The sequence below is a fragment of the Falco punctatus genome, assembly GCF_963210335.1.
Source record: "Falco punctatus genome assembly, chromosome: 13".
Lineage (NCBI taxonomy): Eukaryota > Metazoa > Chordata > Aves > Falconiformes > Falconidae > Falco > Falco punctatus.
Window position 1 is genome coordinate 14,045,330 of NC_137593.1, and position 12,807 is coordinate 14,058,136.

Here is a 12,807-nt window from a genome sequence, read left to right on the forward strand (position 1 = left end):
AAATTAAATCCTCCATCGGCAGATCTAGGTTTCTCAACGCTTCTGAAAAGTTGGCAGAGGATTGTACAGGAATGAAAACTAGACTGCACAAGTCCTCAGGAAGCCACCAGAGGGTAGCAAAACATTTTAGAGAGCAGCTAGCAGGCGGCCAGGCTAACCAGTGCGATCTCTGCCTGCATCTCTCTCCTCACTTTCTGGTTGCTGTTTCAGTTCTTCAGGGAAGTCACATTTTTATTCATCCCTATCTGATCCTTTTTCAAAATGCTGCCTTGATATCTTTGCAGATGAGAAGGAAAACTTACATTTCACGTTATTCGTGCTCTGCTCCTTGGGAAGAAGTCTGTTTCTCCCTAATTTTCTTTGTAGCACCTGCCTTCACCCCCCAGGCCAGCTCTCCCCTGCAGCAGTGGTCAGCCTGCAGTATCTCACCCGGGTGGAACGATGCTACAGCGGTGTGGTACCACACGATGTGGTATGATGCAAGCCGAGGAAGAAGGTCAGGAGGGCAAATAGCTGTTTCCAGTGGTTTGGGGAAACCGGCCACGTCAGTAATTCCCTACATTAGGAGTCGGGGTTACCCTGACAGTCTTGCTTATACAACACCCAGCCTGAATTGTTGATGGCCAGTCCTGAGGTTTTGGCTTTCTCAAAGCTGTGAAAACTACAGAAGAGGGAGAGAGACAACATTTTTGTTATGCCTTCCTCACCTTTCCGAAACTCTCCATTCTCCACTTTGCAGATTCCTACCCATTACATGCAAAGCCCTCAGCTTTGCAAGCACCTCGAGAAGCCAATGAACCAACCCCATCCTGATCCCTCCTGCATGCTTTCTGCTGAGTGTTAGGGTAGGAAGAATCACAATAACCTTTTCTAATTAATTATTTTATTTTAAGATTCCTGTATGTTAAATTCTCAAATCCAAGATGTAAGGAGTCCTGTTGCCCTGTTTGAAGAAGCTTGTATGGAGCAGGGAGATTAACCATGAACTTGGGGCAAGTGGAGGGGGAGAAAAAAAAAATGAGCTGGCTTTTAAATAGCTAACTTTTCCTTTTTCGTGCACAGTCTGCAGGAACCAAAAATAGTTCCTGAATATTTCAGCAAATCATTCCCAATAATTAAAATTGTGATGTGTTTGCTGTCAACCCCAAATGCGGTGAAAGCCATCAGATATATTATTCACTACAAATTATTCATCCAGCTGCACTTTCAGAGTTGAAAATTTCCATTCACTTAGAGCTTAGTTCATAGAAACCCTCAAGCCCCTAGATCAGAAATTCTTCCATTTCTGCCCATTGCTTACAAAATAAGACAAACTAACATTCCCTTTTCTATCCTGTTTATTTAATACAGGTATGCCTCACCCAGCGGGTTAACACTGTAGTGGAGCCGACACTTTGCACTGATTGTCAAGTTTTATCTATTCAGTGCAGCTGCCTTCAGTGACTATTACAGATGGATGGAAGCCATTACATATATTTTCCGCAAACCGTACCCCAAATTAGAGTATCCCATTTGCTCTGCCCAGGTGCTGCCACACCTGAGGATCAGCCCTTTGCCACACTGTCAGGAAGCAATGGGAGGTAAAGGAAAGGCTCCTGCAGACCTCCAGTTCTAGGGAAAGGTTTCTGCCCCTGCAGAGAACTTGATCACCAGTCTTGCCCCATCAATAGTAGAGACACATTTGCTCACAGGCTCCCTGAAGCAGACACCAAAGTGAAATACATCAGAAGCACCACCTTCTTTTGGTCCTATGAAAAATCTCTAGCATCATCTAAACCCAGTCCAGCAGCTCACTCCTCCATCTGCATGGATTACCAACGCGAAGCAGCACACACTCAGCGCAAGAGCACACTCTGGGCGAGACCGATTTATAGACCTTTTTAAAGAAAGTATCCAATACATAAGGTCATTTTTATTTTCTTGTAGCCGAGTTCAGGACACCTCAAGGTGACAATGTATTTTGGAAGCACTGAGCATCCCTGATAGGATAGCCAGAGAATGGGCATCTCAGTTTGAGATTCCCCATTGCCTGTCCAATGTGTCTGGATGCTTAATATAAACAAATCTGTTATTACAAATCACTCAACCGAGTTCTCCTTGACCTTCAGTCTGAGACATTCTGGAACAAGACAGTGAGCTAAAGCAGACCCCTTCCTCAGTCATGCTCAGTGTGCACGGTTCCAACTACAAAATCACGCCTTTTCTTCATTTTTGCCCCAACAATCTTTGTGTGCTTCATAACACACAAGAAAGCTGTTGACAGTCCAAAACGTAACAAATACTTGGCAAAACAGGCTGCTGAACCTGTTTTAAAAAAAAATAAAAATAGAGGGCTGTATTGCATTGCTATACATTTGCATGACAGTCACACTGCATTGCTTTCACTGCCAGCATTCTTGTCACAGGCACTGGCCCCTTCAGTGGGAAGCTACAACCTCTTTAATTTTTGCTACACTAAACTAAGTACGCCTACACAATGTAACTCTCTCCCTTCTCTATCCTGCAAAAGGCACAAACAAAAAATTTCTGAAAGATGTGCAAAGGGTATGACGGGCAGCCCTTCACCCTTTCCTGGCTACTGTCTTGTTACAGCACCATCTGTAGTACTCCTGCCAGTATGTCTTAACTTGAGGGGTTCAACCCATGTCTTAAGTGTCTACTTTCCTAGCTATGGGGAGACCCATTAAATTTATTATGTGAGTGCAGACAGCAGCTCTATGCAACTTCTGGGAAGAATGTCCCAACTTACAAGACCTGAGAGACCAGGCGGTTCAAGATAGGGGAATGGCAAATACTACTTTGCACCTCCAGTAGATGTGATTTGGATCTCTGGTGATGGAAGAGAGAACACAGAGAGCTGCTACCAGCTAACCAAAGCATGAGTCTCCACATGCCTTTCTCAGCCCCTTGTTCATCCTCCTTGCAGTTCAGGCATTTATTGATGCAGTTTAGTTTCCCTGGACTCTGGGAGCCCTAGCTTGGTAACATACCTGCAACAAGGAAGTTGCACATCACCAATTTTTATGGCTGCTCACAGAGTGGCTTCAGGAGGATACAACTTCTCTTCACAATCAAGAGGATTATTGTTGGGAATGATGCCACAGGAAATAATAACCCCTTTGGAAAAGACTGTGGCAATATGGGGAAACATCATATCGAAGTCACAGTTCCCTGTCAAGCACTTCTCCTCCTCAGTGACGTGTCACACTGTCATTCCTGAATGTCACCTTGATGGAGAGAACAACTTCTCAGGAGGATTCATCAGCTTGGAGCAACAAAAGCCACCTCCTTCAGAAATACACCCACAGAGGTGTGCAAGGCCAAGACAATAACATCACATCAGGCCATAATTAAAACTTCTGAGTAGTTACAGCTCCTCATTGACAGTCTTTTATGTAATGATTGAAAGCAATTAAGGTAACGTCCTTCCCCACACTGACATGTCTGCACAAACACAGAATTATAACAGTGATGGAAAGGAGCCTGACAGACATTTAGCTCAGGAAAGAAGAAACCTACCCATGAGGTCCAGAGCCCTTTTCCAGCCTTGCTGCTGCTGACTTCTGCAGGACATTGCGTCAAGCCCTGAAGGCAGGGACAGAGGCCAGAAGGTGCTTGTACATTAGCAAGTCCTTCTTGCCCAGCAGATGCCCTCTCTTGGCAAAACACTCCCTTTCTATAGAGGATCAAGGGCGTGCCGTTGCACAACTGACTGGCAATTTTATAGCTCAAGCATAGACATACTGGCTTTCTAGGGGCAAAGAGAGATAAGACTACCACTCGCCTGGAATATTCACAATGTCTTAATAAACACAGTTAGCTGTGGCTAACTAAAGACTCAAAAAATAGCTGCTCTAGGAGCCCATTTTTTTCCTAAACTCCTTTCAGTTCTTGCAGAGTCAAAGTGAAAAATCAATAGTATGCAAATACAGATAAGGCAGCGCAGGGAAAGATGATCACATTGACAGAAGTTAAATCCAACTTTACACAGACACAAGACACACATAAGTGCTGTGGGAAGACAAAGGCATTCATTTTCATACCTGAATAAGTAAGAACTATGAGAAATCTGGACCAAAGGCTAATAAAAGCAAAAGCTTGCAAACAGTGTTAGGTCACACATGTTCACATGGAGCCTGCCTGGGTGGCTCAGACCGCAATATTTTAGACAAAGAGGATTTAGAAGTAGCTTTAGTATAGAAAAGATGACTGTGATAAAACACACCAGACCACCTCTACAACACCTTGTACCTTCCCCATACAGCCCTTAGACCCCATCCTGGAACAGTGACACACAGAGCTAAAAGCCTGCAATGAAGCAGCTCAGCCCATGTGGGCTAGCAGGTATGGACAAGTCCTGAGGGCTGAAGCTTGATGCTGCAAGCTCTTTAGGAAGATATGAGTCCTCTCCTGTAAAACTTCTGAGATCCCATCATAATGGAAGTTATCCTAACAGAAAAATCCCAAAATACACAGCAAGAAGGCAGCCTCTTCAATTCTTTTGGTCTTTGCACCTTTGCATCTCTGTAGCAATAAAGATCCTTCAAGTAAAACTCTTACCATCAACTTCATATCTTGCTAGAGTTCTGGACTCAGTTTTGACCCATGTTGCAGACTGAGTTCAGCAGAGTCTGAAACAGTGGTTCAGACTCAGTTATGGTTCAAGGCAAAACAAAACAAAGCCATGTGGTTTCAATGAGTCTTCAGTTCATTGGATATTCAGCCCCAGAGAGTTATCCAGGGAAGACAGGGTTTGTTTCTCACCTACCAACCAGTTGTGGTGCAGAGATTAGCTGGGAGTTGAGGCTGGGCAAGTGCACTCTTCTCCTGAGAGGTATCTTCCATTGCTAGTGTTCAGGGGGACACCCACCCACCCCGCACACACACACACACACCAGCTTTGGGAACCATGCAAGGTAACCTTATGAGTGCATCAGGAGAACTAGTGAGTGCCATACGTGGCTTACAGACCTGTTGGGGGAGAGGTTGGTACATAAGCACAAAGCGCTGTGTTTACATGGCTTGGTGGGGTTTTACCCATTTGCTCCTGCCATTCCACCACAGCTGAACAACCTCCACCACCACTTTAGTTTCTCCACTCAAGTTTGGTCCCTCTGGCTCCTATCATATCTGTGTAGATGTTGCTAGTGGGCTTCCACAGTCACAAAAAACGTGCCTTTGTCTACCCAGAGCTTGGAGATTTTTGCTGCATTCATTCAGCTGCTCAGCTCTGTTTCCTCTTGTGGCTGAGCGCCTTGTCAGGCATCAGAAGTTATTCCCCCTACCCCAGGGCAGACCACATTAGCAAGCAAATTCAGATGCAGCCTCACACAGCAGTGTGCACACAGAAGGGGAGTCAATCACCTCCATCACCTGACACATGCATCCAGTGCCACTTAAGGAGCCACAGGCTGTCCTGCCTGGCCTCTAGGCTGTACTAGCTCTGCCTGACGTGGTGCTGTATTCTGCCTGCACTAACGTGGATACCTTGGGCTTTTCGGGGAGACTGAAATGGCATAGACTCCAGTGCTTGGCAACTGAACCTCACCCACAAAGTCTCTCTGGACAGGCCTGTTTTCACCTTATATCAGACAACATGCAACTTAAGTGGCTTTGTCAGCATCGTCAGCAAATGTTTCTGGTCCTGCTAAAGGCTTTGTGTCAGGCTGAACAGCAAACTGCTCTATCAGTTCTTAGCCCAGCCCCAAACATCTTTAAGAGCATCACCTCAGAAATCTACCATCCATTCTCTGCCCCATCCATTCCAACACCTTCCCTGAAAGGAGCCAGAGACGTGCCAGATGAGACGATGTGGAATAACAACTGCCAGGTTCTACTTGAGACTCAGCACTTGCCCCAAAACACTATAGTTCTCTCTCAAGTAGCCATACATAAGAGATGTTGGAATGCCTGAAACACAGTTTCTCAGAGAGGAATCTCCTTTCCATAATCATTAACAGTCCAGCATTTCTGACGTGGTTTAGCTGGTATACACATAGAGAAGAACACAGCCCATGTCTCAGGCTGGAGCTCCGGGATGCCTGTCTGGGGCCACACAAGCTGATGAATAAGGACGTGTGCCTAGTCTGCACTCTGCCATACCTGTGAGCAAGTGCAGGTTGAATATTTTTTTCCTCTGCATACAACTTCTTTCATTGTGACATTTTTTAAGAAAAATGCCATTGGGCCTGATTTTCACTTTTTTCCCCAATTTTGAAGTAGTTTGGCTGACTGAGGGAAAAAGTTCACGTTTCCCACTAAGAAAAACTGTCTGGGAAAAGAACATTTGCAGAGCACATGGCATAACAGGAAAGGGCTGTCAGATTACCTGGACAACTGATACTTGCCTCCACTAAAACTCCATTTTTGTTCAAAGCCCTACTTGCAAATTCTCAGGAGATAATACAGATTTTCCTATACTATTTCAGATTAACTGCTGCATAAGAGATGGAGTATTCTCAAAATGTGGTATCTATAAGCTTCTGATTCACACATTTGCCATTTGGGGATATTAGGTATGTATGCATTTTTAATGAAGATATAGAACATCATAAGGAAAAAAAAATCCCTTTTGCAATTCTATCTATGTACCGAGTTTAGTGTGCAATGACTCCAGGTTCCACAATAACCCTGTGCTGTGAGCATGCCCTGAACACCAGCCCTCAGTGCATTCACATCATGCAGTGGAGAAGCCACAGGCTGAGATGGATCACACGCAAAGAGTTCTTCTAATGCATTAAAATATTTTTGTCTTAAATTGATCCCACCTCATGTACTGAGAGTTCGGTCTCTTCTTTTTCTAGCTGATTTTGATATAACTTTCCAACTGATAAAAACTGTGATATGAAATGTTGTAAATGAAGATTTTTAAGAGAAAGTGGGGCAGAAAAAGACCCAAATCCAACATTTGAGGATAAAACACACTGGCTACATCCATATAGCTTAACACAGTCTCAAAGACAGGCAAAAGGCTCTGCAACACTTAAAACATGAGTTACAGTTTAGCCTCTGACTGCCCAGGAATACTGTGCAGTCTGGCACACCACATGATGGGCATAATACTGACCCAGAGCACCCATGGAAAAGCACCTCCTGGTTGCACTGCGTTCACAGGGAAGTCAGTCCCAGACCCCACACCTACATGAATAAACTGTGTGAAAAGTCCCTCCACACCTCCCACTATCCCTCTTCCCCAGGTCCCAGTTTTACTTAACAAGGTTTTCCAGAACATTATCTTTTCCAGTATCTGCTTGTACAAGCAACAACTTTCTTATATTTTCCTATTCAAGGCTGAACTTCAAAGAGCAAGGGCTCCTCTTTCATAATGCATCATCTTCATGAACAGACCCAACAAGGTCTCAATGAAAAACCACAAGCTTTTATTCATACCCATCAACCTACCAACACACACACAGAGAATAACCACAGGAATAAAGAGCTTGCCACTCTTGAAACCTTCCTGAGTGCCTTCTGGAGATGTAGCACACTCCCTTATACCATCAGTGGTCTTCAAAACACAGCATAAATTATTTGGCATGTGAGACAATGGGGATGGCATCTTCAGAAACAGATGTTCAAAGTGATTAGGGAAAGCTGATGGAGCATGACAGCCATGGAGATTTTCTTTCTGCTTCTCAGTGGAGACAGAATGAATTGACTTGTCCTAGTGTAGTACCACAGTCAGTCCAAAACATTACACCTAGAAATGTTTTTTTTATGCTGTATGCTTTGCATACAGAAAGAGAGCATAGAAACCACACCAAAAAAAGTTAACGATTTTATGGCCCCAACTCAAACTTTTTTTTTTTTTCCTCCAGCAGACGTAAGCATGCAAAGTGGGATCCCAATTTAGCCAAGAGCCAACCTTGGCATCAGGCTAGTGCTGATACAGCCATATGGTTCAAAAGATTTTTCTCTCCTGCTAGCTAACACCTCACATCTTGTAAACAATGTGTCTTACGACCATTATCAGCATCAATTATAAAAGGCATCTGCCTTCAATGACAGAGAACTGGAACCAGTATGATAAGGTGCTAGGCTGCCTGTGCTTACTGCAGTTCCCACTACTCACTGATGAGAGAGCACCAGCACATTTTAAAGGAGCTACTTACACAACTCTGCTGCTGGCAGTGAGGTGCAGGGTAGAGAGGTGTGACTGAGCTGCAAGAGAAAGAGGGGGAAAGGAAGGGATGCAGCATTTGGGAGCAGCAGGGGAAAAGTGAGAGGGGATTTAGGTACAGGGAAAATATGGGATTAGGGATGCAGAGACACCCCATACGCTTTCCTGGCTTGCTTCAGCAGCCACCCTGCCTGCCCAGCACAGCCAAGGAGAGGTTCCCTGAAGCCAAACCTGCCCAGGTGTCTACAGCGCAAAGGTAACCATTGGTGCAGACCCGCAGAGTGTAGTGACCGATGCTCACACAAATGTCACTGGGATGCTTCTAGGTACAAAAGCACGTCCAAAGCCAAATGGCCATGTCTGCGCAGCACCATGCCAAGCTTTATCCCTGCTGCCCCGCACACAGCCGCCCCAGTGACTGCACCTGAGGCACAGTTACCCTGCAAACTGGATAAAGTGATCACAGATAATCCAAACTTCTGAAATGAAATTTCAGAAAGAGAAAGTAAGCAAAACCATTACAAATATGATGGTGAGTGAAGCCCACAGACAACTGCTATGGCCCCAAAATATCAAGTGCTCTGTCCCACATACCCACAAGCATGGATTAGGCTCACCATAAATGCCTTCATAAAAAAACCTTCAGAAAAAAATCCAAGCAGGTTACTACTATGGAAAGCTGTTCCAGAATGTTGTCCTTTTCCTCATCACAAACTCATTGCTAACTTCAAGCTTAAATCCATTAATGTAATCCCAATACTGGCACAATACAAGGCCTTATACCTCCTGCAGATAATTGTCAAGACTCATAAATAGTAAGATACATGAATGTGCTCCCACTGGCAAAGGAAACACTCGCTCTACAGCACACATGATGTGTTGCTACCTCTGGGGAAGGGAAAGGTTGAGGTAGGGGCAGCTGTAAGGTCACGCTGGGAAGCTGTTGCTGTCTGATAACTGAGGTAACGGAAACTTGATGTATATCTGATTCAATCTACCAAAGCAGTGGGTGCTAACAGGAATCCCTGCTGGCAGGCACAGCAGAGAGGACAAGCGTCAGCAAACAGGTAGGTTCAAGAAAGGTCTCATCCCAAGAGATAGCTCAGGCGCAGGCTGCGCATCACCTGCTGTCAGTCCAGTGTCACAGCAGTAGGACACAAAGCCCCAGGACCATCAATCTACATCTCTTTCTAGCCCACGCTAGCCTAGGCTGGAGAACGAATGACTGTTCTTTGAATTTGGGGCTCCACAAAGCATGAAGGTTTACAGCAAGTGAAAGGGAAACCATGATACCTGTAACTTCTTCCTGCATTGCAGAATCACATTCGCATCTCCACTTCCAAAACCTAAAAATCAAAGCCACAGTCTGGCGAGTATCTGCCTTGATTTTCAAACATAGGGCAGAGAACTGCCACCAAGCTACAAAAAAAGCAATTGCCTTCTGAGTGGATGCCACAGGCTAAGTTAATTGAGCTGCAGATTACACAGATGAGCACACAAGGGTAGATCTTATACCAGTAGATTTCACCATCTGAATGGCAATCTCAGAGTCTTGGAGGGCGCACGAATCCAGCTCTGCAATAATGATCCTGTGCAGGACTCAGCAGGTCAAGGCCATTAGGAACCTGGACACTGGAGTCCCTGGCATGTGGTTCAGCCTCCTACATCTGCAACACACAGTTACATTGCTCACAAGGTAAACTTTGTAAAATTTATGAACCTTGCAGAATGACAGAGATCTACCACTGCAGTAACAACTTCTCCTCAGTTTTTGTATTTGCAGAGATGAGTATTTTCATCAATGGGAATTTTAGCTGAAATTTTGATATAGGTAAGCCACATACTTCTCCACACAAAGCAAATAGGTACAAGTCATAACTACGTACATATCCTAAATGTGGCAACACCATCACATGCTTAGTCACATGTGCCACTTTCAAAGGAACACTGTATTCTTGTCTTATAAATATATTTACAGAATTGGTGGAAGGTTTCCATCTGAAGTTTTTGTGCAGGCATTTTTTTCCACCCAGCTCCAACAATTTAACTTATTTTAAAAAATTATTTTAAAATTACTTTCTACTTAGACAGGGAGCAGGCATTACAGAAGTGCATCATCCTCTGGAGACTTTCCCTCCAAACGGGTTTCAGAATCAAGGAAAACGGTGACTAAAGGCTGCAAGACTACTTTTCCATGAGTACTGCCCAGCTCCTAGCACTTAAGCCACGTCACTCCTAGACACAGTAGGACAACAGCATTAACAGCAGATAGAAGATTTAAGGGAGCACAAGTTCTGAGGTGTATCCCAGGAGGCTCAGAAATTGCCTTGCCATTTCACAACACTATGCAGAGTGAGGACAAAGGAATGGAGAGATGACAGACCGAGACACACTTTGGTGCAAAGTGGGACAGACCAATAACTGGCACCACTAATTGCCATTTCCCAGGTAGGGGCTTGGGCAGCCCTTAGAAACATCACAAGCAGCTTGAATTGCTTTATTGATATTTAGCCTTCCTTCACCCTTGGTGATTTATACAAATAAGAAATTAGAAGAAGGAAGGAAAGGCAGCAATAACAGGAAGAAAGAGAAGGATAATTAGCACTGTCAGGATTGAGAAGATCAGTAGGGTCCTGGTGATGAGGGAAAAGACAAGAGGAAAGAAAGGGACTGACAGGCACTTAGTATTTCAAGCACAGAAAGCTTCTTACAGCTAGGGATGCCAAATCGAGACTTGCTTATTATTATGACTATGACAAAGCAGAAAAAAACAGAACACACATTGATTAAAGCAGCAGGCACCTCCCTTGGATGTCGAGACTCAGCAAGGGGCCGCAGCTTCCCAAGGAGGCAAGCATTTAGATTTCAGCTATTCCGAGACATGGACCATATGTTGGGGCCATCTGGAGGCTGCTTTATTTGATGGATGTCGGATGCCTCCAAAGACACCAGGGAAGGGAGCTGAAATATTGGTAACTGATTGATGCTGAGGGCACTTAACTAAAGATGACCCCACTTCTTTAAAATTCACACCTGCTCTACAGAAACAGCTCAGAAATAGTCGTCCCTGTGGAGATGATAGCTTCTATAGCTTTCAGAAAGCAGTGGCTTCTGACGAAGCACGCAGTCACCATTTAACTGACACAGGTGGTGAATTTGGTGGGCTGGCCTTAGCTGTGCTCTCAGCCAGCGGCCAACAGCTGGCCCATGGCACCAGCTTCAGCACCAGACCTGAACTGCCACTGCATCATCAAAAGATGTGTTGTGTCAATGGATAAAGCTTATGACACCAAAGGTCCTCCATGCCTTTGGAGATCTCCCTGCTCTTTCAGCACCTCTTGAAAAGGCTTACCAGGAAGAGAAGCTCTTGCCGAGACACCGTCACAGTGCAATGCACAGAAGCAGAGGAGAAGACACCCATGCAGTGACTCCTGGCTAACAGCTTCACAACACAGCTCATAAGGGACATTTTTCTTTCATCCTCAGAAGATAAGATGCCAGGACCCCGATACTGACAGGTCAGATAGTGAAGGACTAATCATGCCCCTGTCCAAGCCATAGCAAAACCTTTTTTTGCAGTAAAGAAAAAAAAAAAAAAGAGGCAACAAAAAACCAAAATACAAACACTCTTGAAGGCAGGTAGTGTTTCTTTTTGTCTGAACATGCTTCATGTTGAGCAGGCACCAGAAGTATCTAAGTTATAAAGGCCAGCATCCACTTATCCAACCATAACTAGGCCTTTTGCTGAGACCTGTGCAGAGAATCCTGTTTTGTGTCACACTAGCAGCAGGTGGAAGAGAGCATGGAGAGCTCTGTCTGTCTGTGTGCAAACAGAGAACAAGCAAAAGAACCCAATAAACACATCTCTAAGAGCAGCTTTCTGAAAGCAGCTCAACATACCACCCTGCACTTTGTCCTTGCCTGGAAAAATGACAGTAAATGCTTTTTCTTCCCCAGCATTCAACAAGAGAGCTTGGGAAATCATCTGAATACAAATGCTCATTACCCTCAGCATACGGAGATCTCCATGACTCACATCCAAGGAGAGGGTGTAAAACATGCTGCCGTTTTACAGGTCTTCCCAAGAACCTCTCCCCCAGCTTGCCGCACTGTCTTAATAATCTCTGGGATCGCTGTGTGTGGTGCACCGAATTGCCAAATTATAAGCCCCAGGGCTTGGCTATGTGATGCCACCCTGCTTTGTGTTTTGCTTCTCAAGGAAAAGAGGGACCCTGTCTGAGGAAACGAGCTGTGAGGCTGTCAGCACACTCACTGCTATGGCCTGAGCCCGAGAGGCTGCACGCAGGCTTCGTACGCTGCTTGGGCTGAGCTGCAAGATTTCTGATGCCTCAGTTCCCCAGCGTGGCTCCGGAGATTGGGAGCTGTCTGACAAATCCCCATTTCTCTTGGCTGTTGCTGAACAGTGAGGCACAAATCCTTTGTGAGGGCAAAGTGGACCAGGTAATGAAGCTGTGACAATTAACACTGGCTAAGAGTTGGCCTTTACTTTGCAGTATCATAGGGATGTAGTTCTGGAAAGGATCTGGGGACAGGAGGATGCTGTTGGGGGATTTTGCCACTTATTGCTTGCCCACAGAGGACCTCAGCTAGCTGTGCAGTGGAAGTCAAGCAGGTGCCATCATAAGCACAGATTACATCCCACTGGATGTCTTCATTAGCAGACAGCA

At 45.0% G+C, this 12,807-nt stretch overlaps 1 protein-coding gene across 3 annotated transcripts in view; it reads right to left on the reverse strand.

The window, feature by feature from the left end:
* Positions 1-12,807, reverse strand: part of FGF12 (fibroblast growth factor 12) — a 228,028-nt gene that overhangs the window by 161,008 nt on the left and 54,213 nt on the right. The gene's annotated exons all lie outside the window — the stretch shown is intronic.